Source organism: Talpa occidentalis, unplaced genomic scaffold, assembly GCF_014898055.3.
Source record: "Talpa occidentalis isolate TD23 unplaced genomic scaffold, MPIMG_talOcc4v2.1 talOcc4.4, whole genome shotgun sequence".
In the NCBI taxonomy this organism is placed as follows: Eukaryota; Metazoa; Chordata; class Mammalia; order Eulipotyphla; family Talpidae; genus Talpa; species Talpa occidentalis.
In genome coordinates, this window is record NW_023604295.1 from 118463181 (window position 1) to 118487458 (window position 24278).

General features: G+C 42.3%; 1 protein-coding gene across 7 annotated transcripts in view; it reads left to right on the forward strand.

Annotated features, from left to right (window-relative positions):
- CSGALNACT1 (chondroitin sulfate N-acetylgalactosaminyltransferase 1) overlaps positions 1-24278 on the forward strand; it is a 304654-nt gene that overhangs the window by 21369 nt on the left and 259007 nt on the right. The window contains exon 1 of one of the 7 annotated variants that reach the window (XM_054700948.1): positions 5384-5572. The exons of the other annotated variants lie outside the window; for them this stretch is intronic. The gene's annotated coding sequence lies outside the window, so the exon portion shown is untranslated. Of the gene's footprint in view, positions 1-5383; positions 5573-24278 lie in introns of those variants that run through there. 7 annotated transcript variants of the gene reach the window in all.

The following is a 24278-nucleotide window of genomic DNA, read 5'->3' on the forward strand; positions in this document are numbered from 1 at the left end:
CATATTCGCCACAGTTTCCAATAAGAGGTTGCTTTGCTTCTTACAACAGAGGTACATTTCAACTCACTCTTAGTTGACTGTGGGAGGTCGTATTTAACTGCTTTATACTGTTGTGGAAATATTCATGAGATATTTTGTAAGAAAAAATAAAAGGAAATTTGTGTTAATTGCCTTGGGGAAATACATTTTTTAAATAGCTTAAGAAAAAAAGGAACAGTTAAAATTTTTCTGCTAGTAAACTCACTTAGTAACATGACATTTGTAGCTAGCTTTCTAGAAGTCACGGTGCGATGCGTGCCTGACGGGCAGTTTTATTTTAATCCTCTTTAATTTCACCTCTAGAAAAGCCCAAGCTAGAGGTGAGTGAAGTTGTCTGTGGTAGAGGAAAGGGTTAATCTCCTTCCCCACTCCCACTGCAGTTCAGTAATATACACTTAAAAACATTCCAGAATTTTTGGTAGAAATTGTAAGAAAGTATTAAAACTTGAGAAATGAATTAACAAGCCACCTTTTTATGTAGCAGCAACATACTTTTTCATAAATGAATAGCACTTTATTCCACAACTGTATAAATCGTGGGCTGAAATGTAGAGTGAGCACCTGGCTTCTGAATCAATGAGGGCGTGTGTTCAGATTAGAAAGATTTTGTGCAAATAAGATTAAAAGTCTGACCTGAACTCACAGAACACTAAACTATCTGCAGCTCAACCAATAAGTTCAAACTCTCCTCTGGGTTGTTCTAGCAGATCATTGTTACTGTAGCATTAATAAATCCTGCTACTCAAAGAATGTTTATTTTTTAGCCTTCATCCCTGTTCACTTTTTATTTTCAGGGCTGACTTGTAGGATGCACTATATTTTTTAAAAAGAATTTTTTAAGATTTATTTATTTATACAAGAACTGGGGTACAGGTCAGAGGCATGGGGTGGGTGAGAGAATTCATCGGAGACAGAGCGGGGAACAAAACAGGCAGATGGACTGAAGACACTACTGAGGGGAGCAGCAGGTGAAGCAGGAGAGGTCTGCCGCACCATGTGGGTTTCTCCCTGGACGGCCAGGAATCAAACCCACGCTGCAGAAATATGACCATGAAATGAAATTACTTCCTTTGAAATTATGTAGAGATTTTAATAGTGCTTCCCTTGTGGTAATCACTCATATGCTATGCTAATTCCCTTAATCCTCAAAATGACTGTATGAGGTAGACATTGCCACTAGCTCCATTTACAGATGAGGAAACTGAGGCATGGAATGACTCAATAACCCAGGCCATACAGCTGGTGAGTGGGGTGACAGGGATAAATCCTGGCAGTCTTTCCTGAGTGTGGACTCCTGGTCACTCTATGTCATAACCTCTGTGGGAGTAGCCAGCACAACTACAATCTCCCTTGTCATCTGGCTTCTGTTGTACCAGCTAGGAGGTTACAGCAAAGAGACTCAATAATAATTTCAGTGGTTTAAAGAAATAGAAGTTTTAATTTCCCTCCCATGTGGTCTGAGGGGAGCCTTCCAGATGAGCAGGGCAGTCTTGCCACATAGAGTCTTTCGAGGACCCGGCTCCTTCCAAGCCATTGCTCCATAGTCACTAGGGAACCGTGGTCATCTGTCTGATGGGAGCTCAGATTCCACCCATTGGGAAGGGAAATTGCTCCCATTGTGGGAGTTGCATGCTTTCTGCCCTAAGGCTTTCTAGTCCCAGGAGTGATGTACAATATATTGTTCACCTTTCATTGGAGAGAACCTGTCACATCTGACTCATTCTCCTTGCAAGGAAAGATGGAACATGTAATCTAGCCATAGTTTTAGGGACACAGGGAGAGTAGAGTCTAATAACAACTTGTAACAAAGAAAAGATAATTGTCTTGATAAGAATAGCATTATGAGAAACCTGGCAAGTAAAGAAAATATTTAAAAAGAGAAAAAAGTCACTCCTAATTCCAATGACATGGATTTTTTTATTTCAAACTGTCCATTATCTGCTCTTTCCTATAATCCTGAATTCCTTATGCAGATTATACCTCTCCCCATAAGATAGAACCTGGTGGTCAAGAAAAGCAGCACTTTGCCCTGCCAGAACCCAGGCTGGGTAAATAGAAAGTGCTTTTCCAATGATTTGAAGAGAGCAGCAAAGAAATTAAAATGCCAGCACTCATTTATTCCTGGTGGCGGCACCCTGGCCAGCGTTCCTGTGTGAGGACATTCCTGAAGTTGCCACCTGGAAGTCTCAGGCTGCCTTAGTTCTCACTCATTTGCAAGCTTGGCTTCCCAGCTTCAGCCCCCCCCAGTTCCCAGTATGGTAGTAAAACCCCTTTGTGCATCTTAGTCAGAAACTTAGTCCCTGTTGATTGCCGCTAAAGTTCTTTAACCCATACACTTGCTATCCAGAGGAAATCTCTACCAACACTTGATGTATTTTCCTTCCATTGTCTTAAATATGTTTTTGACATATTCAATATTACATTGTTCATCTAATTTTATGCCCTTTCTAAAAATTAGTGTTTTTCCATTTCTCAAAAGTAGCTGCAGAATAGCTTGCATTGGGTGTTCCATATTTATTAAGGTAGTTAATTTTTTGGTATGTCTTAAATGAACATTTTTTTCTTTATTATGTATCATTTTAGGATTATTAAAGGTCCTGAATATTGTTACATGAAAATTTAATTTTCACTTAAGTTTATAACTACAGTATGTTCTAAAATCCAAATATGTGGAGCTTATATGCTTTCTAACATATATGTGGGTCAGAAAGAATTGTCAGTGTTTTGTTAGGAAATTCAAGGCCCCCCTGACTTTCCCCAGGTGATATGTCCATATTGCCTTTGCAGAAATTTAGGTCTCTCAATGCGTTATCTTGGGCTCTATCTTACTCTTTGAACTGCATTCCAGAACTACTCTGGATGCCCCCAGTGTCCCGAGCGGCCAGCAGGCATTGATTCTGATAGCCATATGTTCTAGAATTCACCAGGCTCTTTAATTACTATGGAAGGTAGGCTGTGTTGGCAAGATGCTGGCCAAAGATGAGTGCCATCTGAAACTAGGCAGTTACCCACACGATCAGAGGAAGGCTATGCTTATTCTCAGTCTCATGTTGTTTATTGGGTAAGGAGGAAATCAGGGTCAAATTAGACTGCAGTTGTCTTCGGTAGGTGGAACCATGGGCAACAGCAAGGCTGGAGTTCAAGGGTCCAACTGCCACAGTAAAGTTCCATTAGAGGTATCAGGGGCCAAGGAGCATCTGTAGGTCAAACTCCCTGCTTATGCAGATGGATCTGGAGAGCTGTGCACCAGATGAGAAAGGTCATGTGAGAGCACCAAGAACATGTGTTGATCTCTCTCCCACCTGAACCCCTATGCCAGGCTTCTAGCCTCTCCACAAGGTCATGACTCATTAGAATGACATTCAGAGCCCCTTCATACATTTTGTTACTCTTTACCTATTAGTTGGGTGTATTGTGGAAGACAAAATAATGGCCTCCCAAAGATGGCCAATCTGTATGTGTTACCTGATATGACAAAAAGGGCTTTTCATATATGGTTAGGGTTCAGGAGCTTGTGATGGGGAGATTGTTCTAGAAACTAGACAAGGTAAAGAAATGGATTCTTCCCTACCAGATTCTCCAGAAGGAACACAGCCCTGCTGAGTTCTTGATGTAGCCCAGTGACACCCATTTGGGACTTCTGACCTCCAGCACTGTAAGGCAATACATTTGTGTTTTTTTTTTTTTAAAGATTTATTTATTTATTTATTTATTTATTTATTTATTTATTATTTATACAAGCACTGGGTACAGTCAGAAGCGCGGGAGGGTGAGAGAATTCACCAGAGCCAGAGTGGGGAGCAGAACAGGCAGAAGGACCAAAGTACACTGCTGAGGGGAGCAGTGGGCGGCAGGAGAGGTCCGCCGCTCCATGTGGGACCCTCGCCGGTGGCCGGGGATCGGCCTGGGATCAGCCGGGGATCGAACCTGCGCTGCAGAGGTTGCGGGCAGCTTAGCAACCCAGCGCTCAACCGCTGCACCACCAGGCTCAACCGCTGCACCACCAGGGGAGGCCCCATTTGTGTTGTTTTAAGCCCTCACATTAGTGATAATTTGTCACAGCAACCACAAGAAAGGAGCACTTCCCCCTGGGTAAACCTTGCTTTGCTGATTGGAAATCAGGATGCCTCAGGGAGGTTTTATGCAGAAACCTCTCCTAGTGGAGGGAATTTAGGCACAAATTCACCTAAGAGCCAGAGAATTCCAAGGTTGTAGAAATGTTATATTTGAGGCCCCACTTCTTTGAAGGAAATGATAATATACTGTCTATTGATTAAAAAACAAAACAAAACACCTCTCCCATTCAATAAACTCTTTGGTCAAGAGAGAAACTGTAGGTCAGAACTCTGTTTCACACCAACTGTTTTTATTTTCATTTGAATTTGGACTATTTATAGATCATAATATAGCACTTGAATTTTCCAAGGTGTTTATAGAATTTTCTCGTATGCAGTACCATTCTGTGGTGAAGGTGTATATTTAAGCTTAATTATGAGCTTCTCAAAGGAGATACTTTTTCTGAAAAAGATGATACAGTGTGGGAGGAGCTAATCATGACCTCTGTGCACTTGATTTAGAAAATAAACCTGTCGACTTCCCGCTTCTACTGCCTTCATTTTCTCTTTTTATCCCAGTGGCAAGTGGCATCTGCTTGTTAGTGGTTTGGTTTTTTTTTTTAATTCTGTTTCCTTTTTTACTCTTTCTAACCTGAGAACCAACAAAGTTGGCTAACTTTGAGGTTTGAGATAAACATTTTTCTTTTTTTTTTTCAGAATAGTACCTGATATTGGAGTAGTATGAAATTGGTGTGACATTTTCCGTGATTGAATAATAATATAACACTTTGCTAATGGCCAGATTCTTTTTCCTTTTGGTTATTAGCACATTGCCTTCTATTAGCTTGTTAGAAATATCAAACAGGTATAATATTGTCTTTAGTTCTTTAGGCCTATGCCAAAAATCCTTCCAAATATAAAAACTTGAAAATGAGGTAAATAAGGATTGGCTTGAATTTTTTATATCAATCTTCTGGGTCTCTGGTCAGAGCCCAGAATGCTGGATGTCTTTAAGGAGGTGAGGGGGTTCTCAGGACTTCAGCTTGAGGGTAACCTGACTAGTTAATGGGTATATGTAAACAGGGAAACTTGCTCAAAGGTGGAGTCAGGAAAGGAAAAATCTTAGGACACACGTTGGAATTCTCTATCTGCCCTTTGTCCTGAATAGAGACTGGTGACAGGTAGTGGAATCCAAATAGTTTAGTTGCTCTGAAGACTTGTGGGAAGGCTGCATGCACCCTTGTTTCCCCAGCAACATTCAGATGATGACTTGGCTGCCCATGTTACAGATGTTGCTACTGTGGAGAAGATGCTGGTTCCTGTGATGTGATTTCCCATCATAGAAGAATCGACGCTCCAGGCATGCCCAGCACTGTGGGCTGGTTGATCTGAGTCACTCTCTTCCATGACTCCACATTTGCTGGCTAAACCAGCTTTCTGAGTGTACAAGGCCATTCCCCCACATAGCCCTGGATGTGGTAAGTCCCCAGGGCGGCGGGGCTTCCAGGTGGTCGGATTATTTCTGGTGGCATGTGTTCTGTGTGCACACTTCCCCAGATATAGCCTGGGCATGAAAATAGGGAAATGATATGCAGGTGTTGGAGAGTTTTGCGGTCACACCTGCATTTCTGTCTCGCTGTGTCACTGAAAGCTGCTTGATTTTGGGTCAATTTACAGATTAAAAAACTGAGGTCCAGCAAAGTGAAGTAATGCACACAAGATTAAGCTATTGGTATTGTTTTTATTAGCTAGAGGCATCATAGTATATTTCGAACAGCACATTTCTTTATTCACTCATTTATTCATTTAGCTATGAAAAAGTATTGATGGAGCTTCTCTCTGTATCAGACATGGAGCTGTGTGAATCCCTGGGACAGAATAGTAAACAGGGCAGGCCGTTCAGCCTCAAGGCCTGATCCCTCTTGCTGCTTTATTGGCTTTTATGTTCTTTTTTCTCAAATATTTAGAAAAAAGAAAACCAGAGATAATAAATACATAATTAAATCATTTGAAATGTAAGCAAAGTGTTTACATTGAACTTAAACTAGAATCAGTTTTAAATTACAGAAAAAAAAATTGAATACAACATTTATTTTTTGCTTGAGTGGAAGACTTATTAGGTGTTGTTAGCTAGCATGTTAAGACACTGCTATAATAACATTTTAGTTTTAAATCTTTACGTATTAGTTATATCAGAGAATATGTTTTCATAGCCATTAATTTTTCTATTGAAATTAATATGCTAAGGATACATTTCATCATCCATAAAATTATTAACTTTATCTAAAAGAAACAGCCAAAGCCAATTAGCACATATTAATTTTCATATGTATCCCAACTCATTAGGCATAAAAGTGTTTTCAAAGTAATGCATATTTTTCAACTATGTTATATGGTGAGAAGACATGACTGTCTTTTCAAATTTAACCTTTGAAATGACAAACAGAATTCTGTTGACTTGTTACAGCCTGTGCTTTTTAGATAAAATATTTTCGTAGTTACTGATTCCATTGTGAAAGTAGAGCTTCCCATATTTTTTTGGTCAGAATCTTCCTTATGTGTGGGGCAAGAGGGCAGAAGTAAATGGCGTGCGGTTTTGTCTGGGGAACCTGCTCTTATTTGGGCTGTCTGCGTGGCTAGTATGATGGACTGAACGGTGTTATTTACAGTAAAGATCTGAGGCCTCTAGAGAGAGGGTACAGCCGAGGTAAGCTGACCTGGGGGTCAGTGGCAGTGGTTAGCTTTGGAGATAAGGTGGGGCTTATGCTCAGCCTAGCCTGGTGAACTTGTGCCTGAGTTCCAGGGGAAGTTGTGGTTCTCTAGATAGAATGTGAACAATGAACAGCTGGAGGGGGTGGGGTTGGAGATGCTGATGCTGATTAAGGCCTGCTCACAGCACAGTGGGAGGGGGAGGATGGCGCCCCTGTGGGGACTCCGAGTGAGTGGGGAACTCGAGTAGAAGAGGGAGCCAGTTCAGCACACCTGCAGGAGGCATAGCATCCGGAGCAGGTTGTGGGATTGCCAGCCGCAGAGGACTCTTGGGTAAGTCAGAATGGAAGACACGTAGGTGTTTCCCAGATGGTTCATAGGCACCAGTCTTGAATGGCGACCCCAGTGGGAAGCATGTTGGGGGATTGCGCAGTTTGGTTGTGGTTTCTTGGGACCCCATATTTATTGCCCAGATTAAGTGTGGTCTGGAAAACAGGACTTCAAAGCTCTTGGTGTGTTTCCTTGGATGTCTTGGCCATGCAGTCCCTGTTGCTAATGAGCTCAGAGAGAGTACTATACTTTGCCAGTGTGGTGACCACAGAAGGGCCACCTTTCATGCTGGTGTCAGGCTCAAAGTCCTTATTGAGGGCTTTGTGATGATGGTGTAAAACGTGATCAGAAGTCTTCTTGAGGCCAGAGTCATCTTGGGTGTGAGCTGGCTTAATGGCATCATCTGGAGGGGGAAGGGAGAGAGTTTCCCCCTTCAGGCTCTGAGAACACATATTTAGGACTCTCTGAAGCAAATTGGGTGCATGGAAGGCAGAGGGAGGGTGAGGGAGGGGTTGGAGGGATGTGTTGGGTCCGTGCCCCTGTCTGGGACAGCCGCCCTGCTCAGCCCTGTCCGTGGAGAGCGGGGGCACTGCTGGAAAGACTCCTAAGTGCTCAAACACAGGCAGTTCTGCCAGTAGAGATTTATTTTCCGGTTGAACAGTGTCTCTCCAGGAGGGATAAATACGATATTTTCGTGTGAGGTAGCCCAGTTTAAATGCTTTTATTTTTATTTTTTTAAAGATTTATTTATGTATGCATACAAGAGCTGGGGTACAGAGTGGGGGAGCGGAACAGGCAGACTGACTGAAATACGCTGCTGAGGGGAGCAGCGGGCGAGTCAGGAGAGGTCTGCTGTGCCATGTGGGTAGCTCCCTGGCTGGCCGGGGATGAACTCATGCTGCAGAGGCTGTGGATTACTTCATAGTGTTATGCTTAACCGCTTGCGCCACCAGGGAGGCCCCCAGTTCAAATGCTTTTAGCTAGAAACTGTTTCTCCCTCCTCTGAACTCTCTGAACCTAGTGATGGGCCTCACTCTTAACAGGAATTTAGAAAACCTAAATAAGGGACCAGGAAAAATACTAATTATAATAAAGTAAAAATCAGAATCAACAAGCAATTATAAACCAGAGACACACTACGGGTTGGGGGGAAGAAGGGAGTAGGATCAAAACAAGGGGGGTGGGAATTGTATGGGACTATAACCAAGATGAAAATGCATACATTTTGCAAAAATGAAAAATGATGTAAAAATATATAAAATAAAAACAAAACAAAACAAAAAACCCAGTGATGGTTTCTGTATTGTCATATTCCATTCTGTGTTGATTATTGCTTGGAGTTTCTAGCTCCTCCCAGTAGATTATAACCATTTGAGAGCTGGGATCAGATCTTACTTGTTTCTCTTGTTATTAAGCACATGGCTTCTCTGCGTCATGTAGGCTTTGAGTTTAGCTGCATGTAATAGAAAACCTAAAACTCTGGCTTGAAATGTAGGAGTTTGGTATTTCTTGTGCAGCAAGAGCTGCAAAGGTGGCTGTGACCCAGGACTGGCGCAGCCAAGCTTCTATGTCCCAGGGTCCTCAGGTCCTTTTTTATTTTGTTCTGCTTTTCTATCATTCTCAGGTTTATAGAATGATTCTTCTTCTTCCATCACTACATCTGCCCTCTCAGTAGTCAGAAGGGGAAATGGTGAGGTCAGAAGGTATGGGCCAGCGGGCTGTCCTCCTTTTGTTATTAAGGATATGATGGTTTGTTGAAAGCCCAGCCAGTAGGCTTCTGCTCACATCTCACTGGACAGACTCCATCATCCTTAGCTGCTAGGGAGTCAGAGGAAATGAAGATTTCTTTCTTTTATTTTCTAATAGGGAGTATACATTGCTGCCTGGACCAAAATTGGGTCCCTATTGGTAAAGAAGAAATTAGAATGTAGACAGCTAGTATCATCAGACATTCTCCCATCTAGAATGACACAAATGCATGTTGCAAGAGTGGCCTAAACACAAAACTGTATGGCAGGAGGGAAGATGAAGGTCTAGACCAAGTAACGACTCAGGGATTTTTGTTAGAGGTTGCTCTGACCAATGTCAGAAGAGTATTTTGAGCATTTAACTCTTGACATGCATTGACTTCTTGTAGTTTCACTTTTTTTTTGGTCCCAGCTTTATTGAGGTATAATTGACAAATAAAATTGTTATACATTTAAATTGTACAATGTGATGATTTGTTATAGTATACATTGTGAACTGATTACCATACTCCAGTTAATAAACACATCTATCAACTCACAGTTAAGTTTTATTTTTGGTGAGAATGCTTAATGTCTGCTGTCTTACCAGATTGCAATTATACAATGCAGTACTATTAATTATAGTCACCATACTGTAGTCTCAGAATATAAGTATCTTAGAATTTTTTATCTTTTGGTCAACATCTCATTTCCTTCAACCTCCAGTCCCAGACAACCATTGTTCTATTTTTTGTTTTCTATGAGTTTAAGTTTTTTTTTTTTTTAAGATTCCACGTATAAATGATATGACACAGTATTTGTCTCTGTGGCTTATTTAATTCAGCATAATGCCCTCTGTATTCATCGGTGTTGTCACAAATGTCAGGATTTTCTTCTTTTTTATAGGTTAATAATATTCCACTGTGTGTGTCACATTTATATAGGTATATATGTGTGAGCTATCTATCTATCTATCTATTTATCTATCTATCTATCTGCAGATAGATCAGTGCCTCAGTATTATTTAATACAACAGTATTAAGCACCTAATGAGTCCTGGTTGATCTACAACAGCCTGAAGAACTGTGCTTTCTTCCATACATAGCTTCATGTGGCAAATATCTGCAGGTTAAGACCCCTCTTTCCAACTTTGCATCATGGGGAATGCAGGAGGTTTATGTTAGACATGGTCAGGAAGGAGCCTTACTTTCTCTTACACATTCTCATCCTCCCTTCAAAGACATACATGTACATAACAAGATAAATTGTAAATCAGACTAGTGAGTCAAAGAGAAAACATAGAGCCTATGATTTGAGTCAGGGACGAAGTTGCAGTTATTATTTAAAATGTGTGCTGTTATCGTCTATATACTTCCTGGATCCAAGCAGTCCTCAGCAAAGACAATTACACAGAAGAAGGTCATTTCTTTCTCATCTTAAGAGATCTCATAGAGTGGAGAGGAACCCTGTCAATACCCCAGATCACAGAACCTCAAGCCTGCTTAGGATGATGATGTTGGGTTATAGAAATCCAGGTGAGGGAGGAAGTTTGTTCCTATTCAGTGTGGTCTGAGAGGGCTTCATGGAGGTGGTGACACTTGCAGAAAGGGCAGGATAAGGGTCTGTGGAAATAAGTTCTCTTTCTGCAGAGCATGACTTTGTGTGGAGGTATCATAGGAGGCAATGTGGGCACGTGTAGGGATGGCTAAATGGTTTGGACTTTATCAGCTAAACAGTGGTAAGTGTTTGGGGCCAGGAAAATGATATGATCAAAGCAATGTTTTTGAAAATTGCCAAGTCCTCACAATGGGAAGACATTGCATGCAATCATTATTTGTTCATATAAAATAAAAACAGTACATTGATAGCAAGAAAAAATGAAAGCATGTATCTTCAACTAGATCAATTTAAAAGCACAAATGCATTTTGTGATCATGCATTTCTGTCCAAGGAATATAGGAATTGTGCAAATTTGTTTCCGCTGCAATCTTTTGGCTTCTACTTTATAAATGGAAAAATAGGTAAGAAATAGAAAACCTATATTTTTAACTTTTTAATAAAAGATTTATTTATTCATGCATACAAGAACCAGGGTACAGTCTAGATGTGTGAGAGGGTGAGAGGATTCACCAGAGACAGAGCGGGGAACAGAACAGGCAGACTGACAGAAATACACTGCTGAGGGGAGCAGCGGGCCTGCTGCGCCACGTGGGTATCTCACCAGCCAGCTGGGTATCGAACCTGTGCTGCAGAGGCTGCAGACAGCTTCACAGTGCTGTGTTCAGCTGCCTGCGCCACCAGAGGAGGCCCTACATTTTTAACTTTTCAGGCATTGTAGGTGGGGATTTTCAGCACTGAGCAAGGTAATGGGCTGAAGGGAGAGAGTTCCTGAGGCTTCTGTCTGTCCTGCTCAGCCTTGAGGCCAGGTAGACAGGGCAGGGGCCCTAGTGGGCTTCTGGCCCACAGAGATACTTGGTGCCTGCCACATACCAGTGTGAGAAACTTTCTAGCCTTGAAGGAAGTAGCCTGCAGAAATAAGATTTGGGGTTGTGGTCCCTGGGTGATCAAGCTGAATTGGTCCCAATCAGAAGCTCAGGAAACTGGGTCCTGAGGACCAGGCAGTTGGGCATGCCAGCTGGTTAGTGTTACCTGTTTAGTGTTTTGATCTCAGAACCACACAAAGGGGCAAAATGGAGGAGTGTTTTAATAATGGAACTCTGTTTGATGGTGTTTGCAATATTGTGATAAGCAAGATAGATATTTGGTTGTTCGCGTGACCAAGAAATATTTCTCATTTATATCTGGAGTTCATTCAGAGTTCCTGACAGCTCCCAAAAGTTTTGGAATTTCCCAAGTGTTGAGAGTGATAAAAATGTCTCTTTTTATTAATGAGGTGACATTTTGGGAAGCCCCTAAGGTTAGAGGCTGGTGGCCAGAAGAACTCACCATATGATTAGAAGGTTGGAACTTCTAGTTTCATCCCAGACCTCTGGGAAAGGGAAAGGAGGTGGAGGTTGAATCAGTTGTCAATGACCAATGATTCAATCAGCAATGCCAGTGTACTGAAGCCTCCATAAATCACAAATGAAGGGGCTGCAGAGAGCATCCAGGTTGGTGGACATGTGGAGATTTGGGGGGAATGGTGTGCCTGGAGGGGCAGGGAAGTTCTGTGGTCTCTCCCTTTACCTGGCCCTGAGCATCTTTTCATTTGCTGTTTTATTTGTTATATCCTTTGTAATAAATCAGTGCTCTAGTGAATGAATGGGTTTCTGAGTTCTATGAGCTGTTCCAGCAATTTATCCAACCTGAGGAGGGAGTATTAGGAGACTCTGATTTGTAGCCAGTCTGGCAGAAGCACCTGGAGGGTGGTCTTGGGAAACCCAGCCCTTAGCCCTGCTGGTGTCTGAGAATTGCTTGTGGTACGGGAAAGCCTCTGTACCCTCCCACAAAGGAACCTAGCCCAGGATAGTACCCTAGATCGTACTGTGTGCTGATAATGAGACTCGTCATGTTTGTCAAAACCCATATAACTGTACACACAGTCTAGCAGTGAACTAATTCACAGCCTTGTGGCCCCAAGTTCACTATGTTCCACTTGCTCAGGAGTGTCCTTCTGTGTAGTTCTAGTCTCTATGACCCCAAATTCCCCACCCCTAAGAGATTTTCTGCAGTACTAAGAAGAAAGTATATTATAAAGGCTCTGTCAGCTGACATGTAATAAATTTGTTTGAGCTTTGCTTCTGTTGCATGAAGTAACAGCACAGTATCTTCCTCCAAGGAAATTAAAGCTGCTCATTAGCTACTCAGTGAGCCTAGCCTGGTAGGTGATACAAAGTAGTAAAGGAAAGGTTATTCTGACACAGCTGTCCTCTGTGGTTGTGTGGCCACTCTGGATGCGTGCTCTGCAGGTGTCCTCTCTTTCCCTGTTGCCTGGTTAAGGCCTGACAGAGAGGTTTGGATGACACATTCTCTCTCTGTAATGGTCTTTTCTGAAAGGCTGTACATTTCACTAGCCTCCCACCCCAATGCCTCGTGACCTCTGTCCTTATGACCACAAGAGTTTGTGTCAGGAGGCCAGAGCCGTGTGGTCCTACAAGGTGTCATTGTATACGGTGAGTAGAGTCTCTGTGAAATCACCAAATACATCACTAGATCCAGTGAGGCCAGGGAGCAGTGCTGGGTGTTGGGAACAGCCTTCAGAGGGCTAGACCTGAATCTTGACTTTGCCACTTGTCTTGTCAGTTATGTGGCCTTCAGCAAGTTAGTGGAGCTTGGTTCCCTCATGTCAAAAATTTGGATGACAATACATTTTTCCTTTTAAGTTATCAGGCCTCAGTTATAATAGATAGGTAATGCAAAAGCACTGAGTGCTGTTCTTGGGATGCAGTAAATGCTCCCTCTATTCCCTCTCTGCCAAAAGCAATTATTTTTTAAAATGATAATTATATAAAAAAAAACCAACTTAACTTAGTGTTTATCACATGCATTATCTCATTTAATCTTCACAACAATTCTGTGAATTAAGTATTAACTTTTGCCCTGTTTATCTCTACTGAGGCTTAGAAGTTTAAATCATTTGCCCGAGGCCCTGAGCTAGTGAGCAGACAATAGTGACTCTCATGTGAAACCTGCTGATCCTGAATAACTAACAGAAAAGGATCCAGTGAAACTGAACTTTGTGCTCTTTGTGTATTTGGAGGTTGAAGGAGAGTTTGAAGTAGTATAAAAGTGACATTAATTTAAAAAAGAAAAAGTTTATATTGTATTATCAAAGAACAAATAGCTTTGCTTGAGATATGAGATAAGCCTGTGTAGAAAGTGCAGTTATATAGGCATACCTCAGAGATACTGCAGGCTTGGTTCCTGACCACCCCAGTAAAGGAAACACAAAAATTTTCAACACAAAAATTTTGGTTTCCCAGCACATATAAAAGTTATGTTTATACAATAGTGTGTTCTATTAAGTATGCAATAGCATTATGTCTAAAAAAACCCAATATACATACCTTAATTAAATGTGACGCAGAGCGATGAAGTGAGCACATACTGCTGGAACAGTGGTGTCCTAGATTCGCTGGATGCAGGGTCGCCACAAATTTTAATTTGTTAAAAAAAAAAAAAGCAATATCTGTGAAGCACAGTAAAATAAAGTGCAATAAAATGAGGTATATCTGCATAATAATGATGTAAACTTGACACTATAGGAAAACCCTATATTAGGTGAGGTAAAACAAATTTAGAAATATTCCACCTGCCAGACAGAATGTGCTAAGTGCAGAAAGAGGTATATATGCATTCACTAGAGCATGGAGGAAGGAGAGGGAAAAATGAGGACTTATAAGTATTTAATCATTTGTAATATTTGAGATGGATTTTGATATCTGGAAATAAGTAGGGAGGTCATCCTTGGTGGAGGGAATAGGAAGAAAATGCAGCGGCATTTCAGTGTCTGGATGGAGATACAGAAGAATAGCAAGAACTTCACATTCAACCTTACAGTGAATGGAAATTGGACAGGGCCTCTGTGGTGGTGCAGCGGGCTAAGCGTAGTGCTGTGAAGCTGTCTGCAGCCACTGCAGTGCAAGTTCTATCCCTGGCCGGCCAGGGAGCTACCCACATGGCGCAGCCGACCTCTCCTGGCTCACCCGCTGTTCCCCTCAGCAGTGTGCTTCAGTCAGCCTGCCTGTTCTGGCCTCTGCTCTGTATCTGGTGAATCCTTTCACCTGTAGCACCTCTGGCCTGTACCCCAGTTCTCTTATACATAAAAAAACAAATCTTTAGAAAAAAATAAAAAATGAAAACTGGACAAAGCGTAGGGTAACAGCTGATCCTGAGCCAATGGAGAGTACTGAGGTTGCAGGGCCCGGAACACAGGGAGAGACGGGCCCTGCAGGGAGAGACAAGACACAAGCAATGGTTTACCTGGACAGGAGACTGCTGAAGACAGGCGCTGCTCTGGAAGAGGGCAAGAAACTCACCCTAAACTCTTCTCCTGCATCTCCCCCACACAACAAAAACTTTATTTTGTGAAAAGGGCAACAAGCACTATCATTTTTAGGATGTTGGTAAAATCTGACTGTGGCCAGAGAAGAAAACAGGAAAGCACATCTCAACCCCTGGGGAAGGAGCAAGATTATGTGCTGGGATTCAGGACTGTGGTTTCAGGAGAGGGCAGGATCACTGAAGGGTTGGCAGCGTACAGAGTAGGCCATCTTTCAAAATAACATGCTGTGGAATATAGAGAAACAAAACAAAGGGCCAGACAAACCCAAACCAATAACCCTAGTAATCTTGTTATAGGGCAGCGCTGATACAAAACGGGGAGCCTGACTGTGGGTCCTCACCCGCGTGCTTAAAAGGACTTATCAATGCTCTACTGCAGGCACACGCGAAAGGTTAATAAAAGGTTTATTTACAAGGGAAGGGGAAATAAGGAAATGTACAGCTCAGGGAGAAAAGTGGGAGACAAAGTTTTAAATGAGTCCTACCCGATCCGCCAATCTGGAATCTCAAATGGCACTCTGAGAGCTGGCTGCAAGCCAGGAGCCGTGAAGCCAGGAGGCGAGCGATAGCGAGCCAGCCCAAGGCCCACGTGTCTGGTTTTTATACCCAACCTGGCTGCTTAACTCCACCCTCAGGTCCCAGCCACCTTCCCTTTGGTGGTGATGGGATTTGTCTTTCCCAATGTCTTGATGCCTTTAGTCTGGACTGGGAGTGGGGTCCACAAAGCCTGTATGGGGTTAGCTCAGGACATCATTTCCCCCTAACAATCTGAGTGTTCAACAGAGGGGGAGGGAAGACCTTTAGGGAGGAGGACGCGTTGGTGGGGACGTGTATCTGAAGAGGTGCAACCCCTTGCCTTTGAATCACATACAGTATTGTAAACACTGTTACCTCAACAACAAAAAAATTAACATGCCACACTGGATGACCTGCCTTGGGGCCTAACATGAAGTTAAGCTATGTTTGTGACACTCCTTTAAATAGACCCCATAGTGTTGGCATATGGTATTGCCTGCTGTTTATCACAGAGGATTTGATCTTCTGTATTTCATCACCAAAGTGATGCCTCTAAAATTTATTGTTGAACTTGTTGACTTTGTTACTTTTCTGCTTCCTCTCTTTCTCCTTTCCAGCAGGAGGGAAATCTTTTCTGCTGCTGTAAAATTGATAAACATTTCAGGATGGAAATATCAGCTTTAAAGTTTTTAGCTTCTGCCCTACCCCCTCCCCTGCCACAACAAAACTCAGCTATCACTTTTAATGATTATTTACTTTTTAGTGGGCCTGTGTTAGCACAAGGACAATGAATTACCCTTTCAAGACATATAAGAATCTAGACTTCAGTTACACTCGGCAATATATTTATATTGAAAACATAAATTAAGAAAGGGACAAGAATATGTAAAGATTGACCCCAAATTTCGGAGGCAGTGGCAAGGTTCTGGGGATGCTGACCCTCCCAGTCAGCCTTCCCTGGAGACTATGGAGACTGTTTTATTAATCCTTCTTCCTTCTGTCGTTTTCAGTAAAACATCAACAAAGAGCTTGAGGCAGTGATTCAATTGAATAAAAGAGGAGAATGTGAAATAGACAATCTATGAAGTATTTAATGGCACTCTTAGTCCTCATGTATAAATATAACAGGAACACAAATGCTAATGATGAATTCAGGAGCATTGCCTCTGAAACTGGCAAACAGTAATGGTAAGAAATAATTTCAGGGTTTCAGCCCAATTTAACACATTATGCAAGAAGTGTTAAATGAAGAAGTTTTACCCTTCAAACATGTTCTCTTTTCTCTTGCTCTCTTTTTTTTTCATACAGGGAAGTACAGAGAGTGATACAATAGGCATTCTTGGGCTATACCCTAGTATTAATAAATATTAACATGATACTCTGTTTGATTTTGATTTTTTCAAATGAAAGAAATAAAATATTTCTTATATGGACTCTTTGTTCTTCCTCCCAGGGGAGACCAGAGTGGTGAATTTGGTGTATTTCCTGTCACCAAGCATATATAGTGGTCATCTACTTCTTTTATAGGACTCATCCTTTTACAGATGTTGTTACCGCTTTATGACATGTGCCATAAAATAGACTAAATGATCGCAGCAACCTTGTCCAGCTGACTCTCAGCTGGTCATTATTTCCTGACATACGGATTATAAACCCGATTCACTCCCCATCTGTAGTCATGCTGTGTTAATTTTTAATTACGCATTTATGGAGTGAAAGAGACAATTAAAATTAATTTATGCCTTCTTTTTTGGCTATTTTTTTTAACACTTTAAATCAGAAGTTGGAGATAATTTCCAAGGATGGATTAAGCCAATATAACTGCGATGTTTTCCTGCATGTGTTCCTTAAGGAGGAAAACTCAAGCCTCCACGGAGTAAATATTTCACACACATTGTCTTGCCTCCTTCCAGGCTGTGAAGTGAAAATAAATACTTAGTCTTTTTGTACTTTCTGTGGACGGGCTCTCTCCCTGACCTTCACTCCACGTTCAGTCTAGCCCTGACTGGACCAAATGCTTTGAAGTAGCCTTTAAAAGAGGAGGGTGTGGTCCCAGTCCCCAGGGCTCTGTCCTGAGCTCACTTGCCATCTCGGTTCCCAGCTTGGGCTGTGCCCCAGGAACCCCTGGGGGAGCCTGGAGAACTCTCTTTCGCTCACCCCTGGACAATCACATCTGAAGGGTGCGTGGAGACTCAACTATCAGTGGTTTCCGAGACTCTCCCAGGGATTCCACTGCTTGCCAGGGTGAGATGCTCTGCTTTCAGCCTTCAGCCGTTCTGGCCTTCTTCTGTGCTCTTGGACTTGCCAAGTGCTTCTGGATGCTGTTCCCTTTACCGGAACCACTTTGTTTTATTAGTTCAAATTGTACTTCAGACAGTCCTTCCTTGAGCAGCCTGTCTCAAACAATCCCCCACCTCTCACCAGCTGATCCCAAGCATTGCCCCCTGTTTTGTTCCTTCCTAGCGCTGGAGTCATCTGAAATTGTCAATTTGTCACTTGCTTGTTGTTTCCACGTTGGCTCAGCACTAGAACACAAGCTCCTTGAAGGCCTGGGACCTTGCTTTCCTGTTATTTAAAAAAGAAGGTTTCATCGAGGTAATATTGGTTTCCAACACCTCATAAGTTTCAGGTATCTAATTTCACACCTCCTTCATTGGCTATATTCCTGGGGCCTGTACGGTGCCTGGCATAATACGCATATATAAGATACTTGTTAAATGAGAATCAGTTCTAATATCAAGGTGCATTAGGGCCACTGTACATAAATTTAAGTCCTTTTTCTAAGAGCTGAAGAAGGGTTAATGTCTTTCCTGAAAAAGTGTGCTTTTGCAAGTGTTTAAGGCAACATGTCCTTGAATCCAGTCTGGGCCTGATTCCTGAGTATGCCCTCAGTATGTCCAAATGAATAATAATAACAACAAAATACAGAGACAAACATGGATACAATAATAACCAGCTTCAGGGAGCGCTCATACTTTATCTGACTTGATCCTTTCCTATGGGATGGGACCGATCACGTGCAGATGATGAGATAGGTGTGGAGCAGTTAAATAGCATGACAAGTGCACATACGTAGTGTGGAATTGGAGTGGATATCTATTTGAGGCCCCATGAGAAGGATGGACAGGGAGTGTCTCAGGGATTGGGGAATGTCATCTGCCCTCCATTGCAATGCTCACAGCCTTGCTTCTGCTCCTTTGTGCTCTCTTTTTTAAAAATTTAGGAGTGGAAAGGACAGTGAATAAAACTGGAGAAAGAATGGAGTGATGAGGAGGAAATCTTTCTCACTTCTGCCTTTACGTGGCATCCTCTCTTTGGGTGCAGCTCGGAGTCTTTGGCTCATGTGTAGCTGAGTACCTTTAATGTCATGGTTCATGCACACCTTGGGTACATGCACACCTTCCTAACTTACTGTGAACACTGGGTCGCAGGCTTTTTCGGTGAGGTCATGGGACTGTGTGGCTTTATTTCTCTTAGATGGCCTATGTAGGAAGCCTCCCCTCTGCAGCCAACTGCTGTGAATGCTCTAATTGTGGTTGAATATCATGGAGTTGGTGCTGGTGTGGTCCTAAGATGGATGGGGGCTCATGGGTGATGAACTTACTAGCATAGCTCATAAACTAGAGGCATGCTCCAGTTCATTCCTCTGCGTGGAGGAGATACTGTTCAACCATGGAAACATGAGAAATAAAATGAGTTTAGTTTGACCTCAGAACAAATTAAACTGCTTCTCCCTCGCTCCCTGACCTTAGTACCTATCTTTGTGCTCATGTCTGTTTAGCTTCTTATCTTTTCTCAGGATGGACTGACGGTTTTAAGGGTGTTTTGGGATGGATTTTAAAAACCATGTTAGTTAAACATTAGTCCTCCATTGTTGATTTCATTTGTATGTGGCCCTAGAGGAGGGTGACTTTCCACACTGGTTTGCCCGGGACTGTCCTCTTTGCTGTCTCTTGTCCCAGCAGCGTAGTTTTTAATAGGGAAGTCTTCAGTCTTTGAAGTGTATCACTTTGGAGGATAAATTATAGGGGTCATGTATTCGAGAATGTTTTTTTCCGCAACTTCCCATTTTTGATTGGTGACTAAACAAACGTTTTCATCTCTGAAGCTGAGAGACTTGTGTGCGGTGCTTGGAGATGTGTTCTTCCTCCTGACCCATCTCACAGGTAAATTGTTATCCTAAGTGGGACGGCATTAAAAGAAATCATTAGTAAATAGGCTGGTGAGGGTGATGTTATTGGGTCCCTTAGTTCACAGAGCTACTCTTTGGGGTTTAGAAGTTGTGGTTTTTATGCTTTTAGACATAGAATGGCTCCATCTGTCCACCAGCCATGAAGTTTCTGACTTTAGGAACAGTATTTCCATCAACATTGTTGTTCTCAAATCCTGTTTAACCTCAAGTTGCTTTCCTCTGGAAGTGGCCCTCTGGACTTCTCTGACCTTGGATGATGTTGGTCAGTAGATCAGAAAGGCAGTAGCTGGAACCCTCGGCGCTTTTGTGAAGTATTTTTAGTTGGAGGACTGGTTCTAGTGTTGATTTTGCTCCGATAAGATCTGGGGGGAAGTGAGAGCCCACCACATGAGGGATGTGCTTGGCGTCACCGCTCTCGATGACCCTGACCTCCACATGCCCCTGGGCGCCGCACTGTAGACATTTATTATTGCTATTTGTTCTTATCCCATTAAAATGATTCCTCTCCTTCCTGCTTGGTTGGAATCTGAGAAGAGATTCTTCTGGGAGTTTTGTGGACTTCAGGCAAGGACGAAGCACGCCTTCTAAGCTGATTTACAGTCTGGTTTTAGTGCTGGCGTTTTTCACATTCTTGCGCCCGGTGTGCCGCTTGTCTGCTGTCCCTGAAGGTGGCTGTCGGCAACGCAGCAGTTTTCCTTTTAGGAAGTAACATTTCCTTTGAGGATGTTGAGGAAATTCTGTTCCCCACAACACAGATATGGAATGAGCTGGGCTTTAGCTCACAACACAGGGACAATGTCGCTGCCCTTTTGTGAAATCCCTTTTGAGCCAGAAGCAGAATTCTCTTTAAATGAATTAATTATTAAATCAGGGTTGGGTTAGTGGTTTCATAAATAAAGAGGAAGGTGTCAACAGCTCTCCTCTGTACCGTGTTTATTTGCAAGGGCGTGTATGATTGGGGATGAAGAAGTCAGAAAGCTATGTTTATATCAAATAACGGTATTTGAGAAAAAAATCCATTGAGCCCCCATTATAACCCTGGCTCCAGAAGGCTGTGGCACTCAAGTGCCCTGTCACTTCTCTTATCCCCTCTTAACAGCATTTCATTTAGTGCCTTGTGTTTCCAGGAGTTGGGGGTGAGGGGAGAGCAGGGATGATGCAGCCAAGAGGAGAATAACTAATGGAATTGCCTGATTTACCATTAAATGGGGCTCCTTCAGTGCATTCTCATACTTTCATTCATTCAAAGTTTTAAGAAATTATTAGTTTTATGAGAGGCTGAGAAAGCAAATCAGACTTAGATGCTGCCCTCAAGATGCTGATAGCTTTTGGGAAAGATGGAAAAGCCGCTGTGCACATATGTGTGTGAGGGTTCTGAGAGGTGTGTGAGGTGAGAAAGGAAAGCAAGTATTGTGCTGTGAATGGGCAGTTTGACACCATTAGGTCACCTAGAGGAGAACTAAAATGAGCCAGACTGAATGGGTCCAGATTTGGCTATTGTGCTAGGCTGGGTTTAGAATATATTGTTTTGAGGAAGTGAATGGGATAACTTTGTATCAGTCAGTGAGATTTGCAACCATAAAAGGATTCTTTGTCTTTGTTTAAACTGTTTTTCTATGCAACGGAAAGTGATTAACCTCCCAGTTACCTGAGCGTCTGAGGAGAAATAGGCCCCTTTTCATGATATAACAGCCTTGAGTGAAGGAAGACCTTTTGGATTTCTCTGACTTGAGCGATTTGGTCAGTAGATCAGAAAGCCAAACGTCATATTGCCAAGCTCTCTGTGCTGGCAAGAGACTACACCTCCACCCCCCACCCCTCCATCCTAGGCCTCCCTTCTTCCTTTCTCATCCATCCTTAGGGCTACAGAGTTCCCTTTTATGAAGTATTTTTAGCTTGAAACTGTGGTGTTGATTTTGATAACATAGGGTATGGAGGGAAGTGAAGGTTCATTAGGGAGGGGGCCAAGGAGGGCAGATGTTAGAGGAAAGGGGTCTAGTCGGTGGCCTGGGCCATAGCAGTACTGGGCTACCCCTATGGGAGACTCTGAAGCCCAGGGCTATTACCCTCAACTAGGTCTATCTGGGTATTAACCTTTGTCCGGAAGAGCCATTAACATGGTGTGCGAGGCATTTGCCTTGGTTATTGAGAGTGATATCTGATGAGGATGCATGGAACTGGACGTGGAATGGGAGAAAGCTGTGCATATGCGCCATGGTCTGAAATGGAAAATCCTAGGTGAACAGAGGGCAGCATTAATGAACTAGTTTGACTGGAGGCTGTGGACTATGAAGGGGAATGGCAGGAAGGTGGAAAAGGGGCTTGGGCAGATGCAGGGTATAGTGTGGGTTTGATTCAGGCAGTAGATCCACTAACAATTTTTTTTTTGAAAGGCTATGATGTGAGCAAAGATTCATCTTGTAGTGGTAGGTGGTGGGAGGAGGGACTTCTATCAGGAGACTATGGCAGTGGTCCAGCAGTATTTAATAGTTCATTTACAACATCTGTGAAGCCAATGAAATGTTTTGCCATGATTAAAATTATTTCCTACGGCAAATAATTTCTCAAGTAGAGGAGCAAATTTATGGGTGACATATAATAAGAATTTTCATTTATGAATCAACAGAGCTTCTTTAAGATTAGTGTGTCTGTGGAGATTTGCTTGTATAGTGTTTGATATTATTATTGTCTTGTGATTAAAAGCATGGACTTGGGAGCCAAATTGCTGGATTCTAAAACTAGCCTCACCACTTGTTAACCATGAGACCTTGGGTAAGTTACTTAACCTTTCTTTGCCTCAGTACCTGCCACCTCAGATGCCCTTCATAAATATTGTCGTTGTCATCATCATCATCATCACCACCACCATCTAGTAACATTTATTTATAATAAATATCTTTCAGAGATGCAGTATATTTTTACTATTCTAAGTAAACGACTTCTGGAGGGTGAGAGTAACTTACTCTCCATCCCATGGTCTTAAACTCCTAAAGATTTATTTTCTTATCATGACAAGAAGAGTGGAGGTCAGCAGTTGCTGGCACTGCTTTGGATTTTAAGGATGTCAGAGTAGTTGAAATTCTCTTCGCTCCTTCCTTCAGGATGGTTGAGTAGGTCCAGCCATCACATCTGTCTTACAGAAGGAAAAATGAAAGGTGAAATGTCAAAGTGGGTACCTGCCAGTTGAATAAAATCTCTTTAAAATTCTTTCCTAGAAATCCTAAGTACTTCCACTAATACCTTATTGATTATTTCTATATTCAAGGGATGTTGAGAAAGGTAATTTTCTCTAGGCATTTTTGTCTCTCCGCCCCTAATCTGGATGTTCTGTTACTAAGGCAAGGGGTAGGTTGGTATTATGTGGGTAGCTGGTGGTCTCTGCCACAGTGGGACCTCCCTGCAGAAAAGTTACCTCAAGGGCTTCAAAGACTGTTGTCTATTTCTAAGGTAGTGATGATCATAATAGCCTTCTCCCAGATCATCAGCTTCTAGTAGTCTAATCTAAGTTTTCATCATATTTTGGGTTTTTGCCTTTTAGAAGTTGATTCAAGTAAGAAAAGAAAACAACAGAAAGAGATGGGCACAAAGAATGTTTTCTACTCACTTAGTTGTCAGCATCAGGGTTTGTGTGTGTGTTAAGTCTTAGTTTGTATCTAATGATACATTCTGTGGGTCATCTAATGGCTGCTCCCTGATTAATGGTGAGGAAAGCTCCTGTGGTCCACATTCTGCCCATTATATTTCCATCCACAGACAGGTTGGCATATGAGAACATGTGTAGATGTCATGAGATGCAGAAAAAGGAGGTAATAAGCCTGATTCTGAAGATATGAAAGCTTATCAGACAAAGTTTATACACTAGGAAGGACCATGGCAACAAGTTTAGAATGATTTACTTAAGCTCAAGTTAGAGTCAAGCTTGAAAACAAACCCATGAGCACTATTAATATCACACACCCACAAGTGGGAGGTTTAGGTTTGGGTCCAGATCTGCAGTAAATACTTTATATAATTTTTTTTAAAGATTTATTTGTTTTTATACAAGAACCAGGGTACAGGCCAGATGCACAGGAGGGTGAGAAGATTCACCCGAGACAGAGCAGAGAACAGAACAGGCAGAATGATGAAATACCCTGCTGAGGGGAGCAGTGGGCGTGACAGGAGAGGTCTGCCGCTCCTTGTGGGATTCTCGCCGGCCAGCCGGGATCGAACCCACACTGCAGAGGCTGCGGACAGCTTCACAGTGCGGCGCTCAACCACCTGTGCCACTAGGGAGGCCCAATAATTTATATAATTTTTAAAAATTGGCTTAACCTCTTTATGCCTTATTCATTATTGTAAGATAAGAAATAATACCTACGTTTTTGTTTTAATTCTGGTGGAATACATTACACAACATAAAATTTAACATCATAGCTGTTTTTAAGTCTACAGTTCAGTGCCATTAAGTACATTCACGACGTGTAGCTGGTCACAGTAATCTACATTCAGAGTGCTATCCATTCATACATTGATGGACATTTAGGTTGTTTCCCTGTTTTTGCTGTTGTCACTATTTTTGCTGCCATGAACATGGAGGTGCAGATTTCTCTTTGAGCTAGCGATTTCATAGCCTTTGGGTATATACCTTGCTAGCGATTTCATAGCCTTTGGGTATATACCTTGAAGTGGGATTCCATCAGCCTACCTTTGCTGTGACCTTATAAC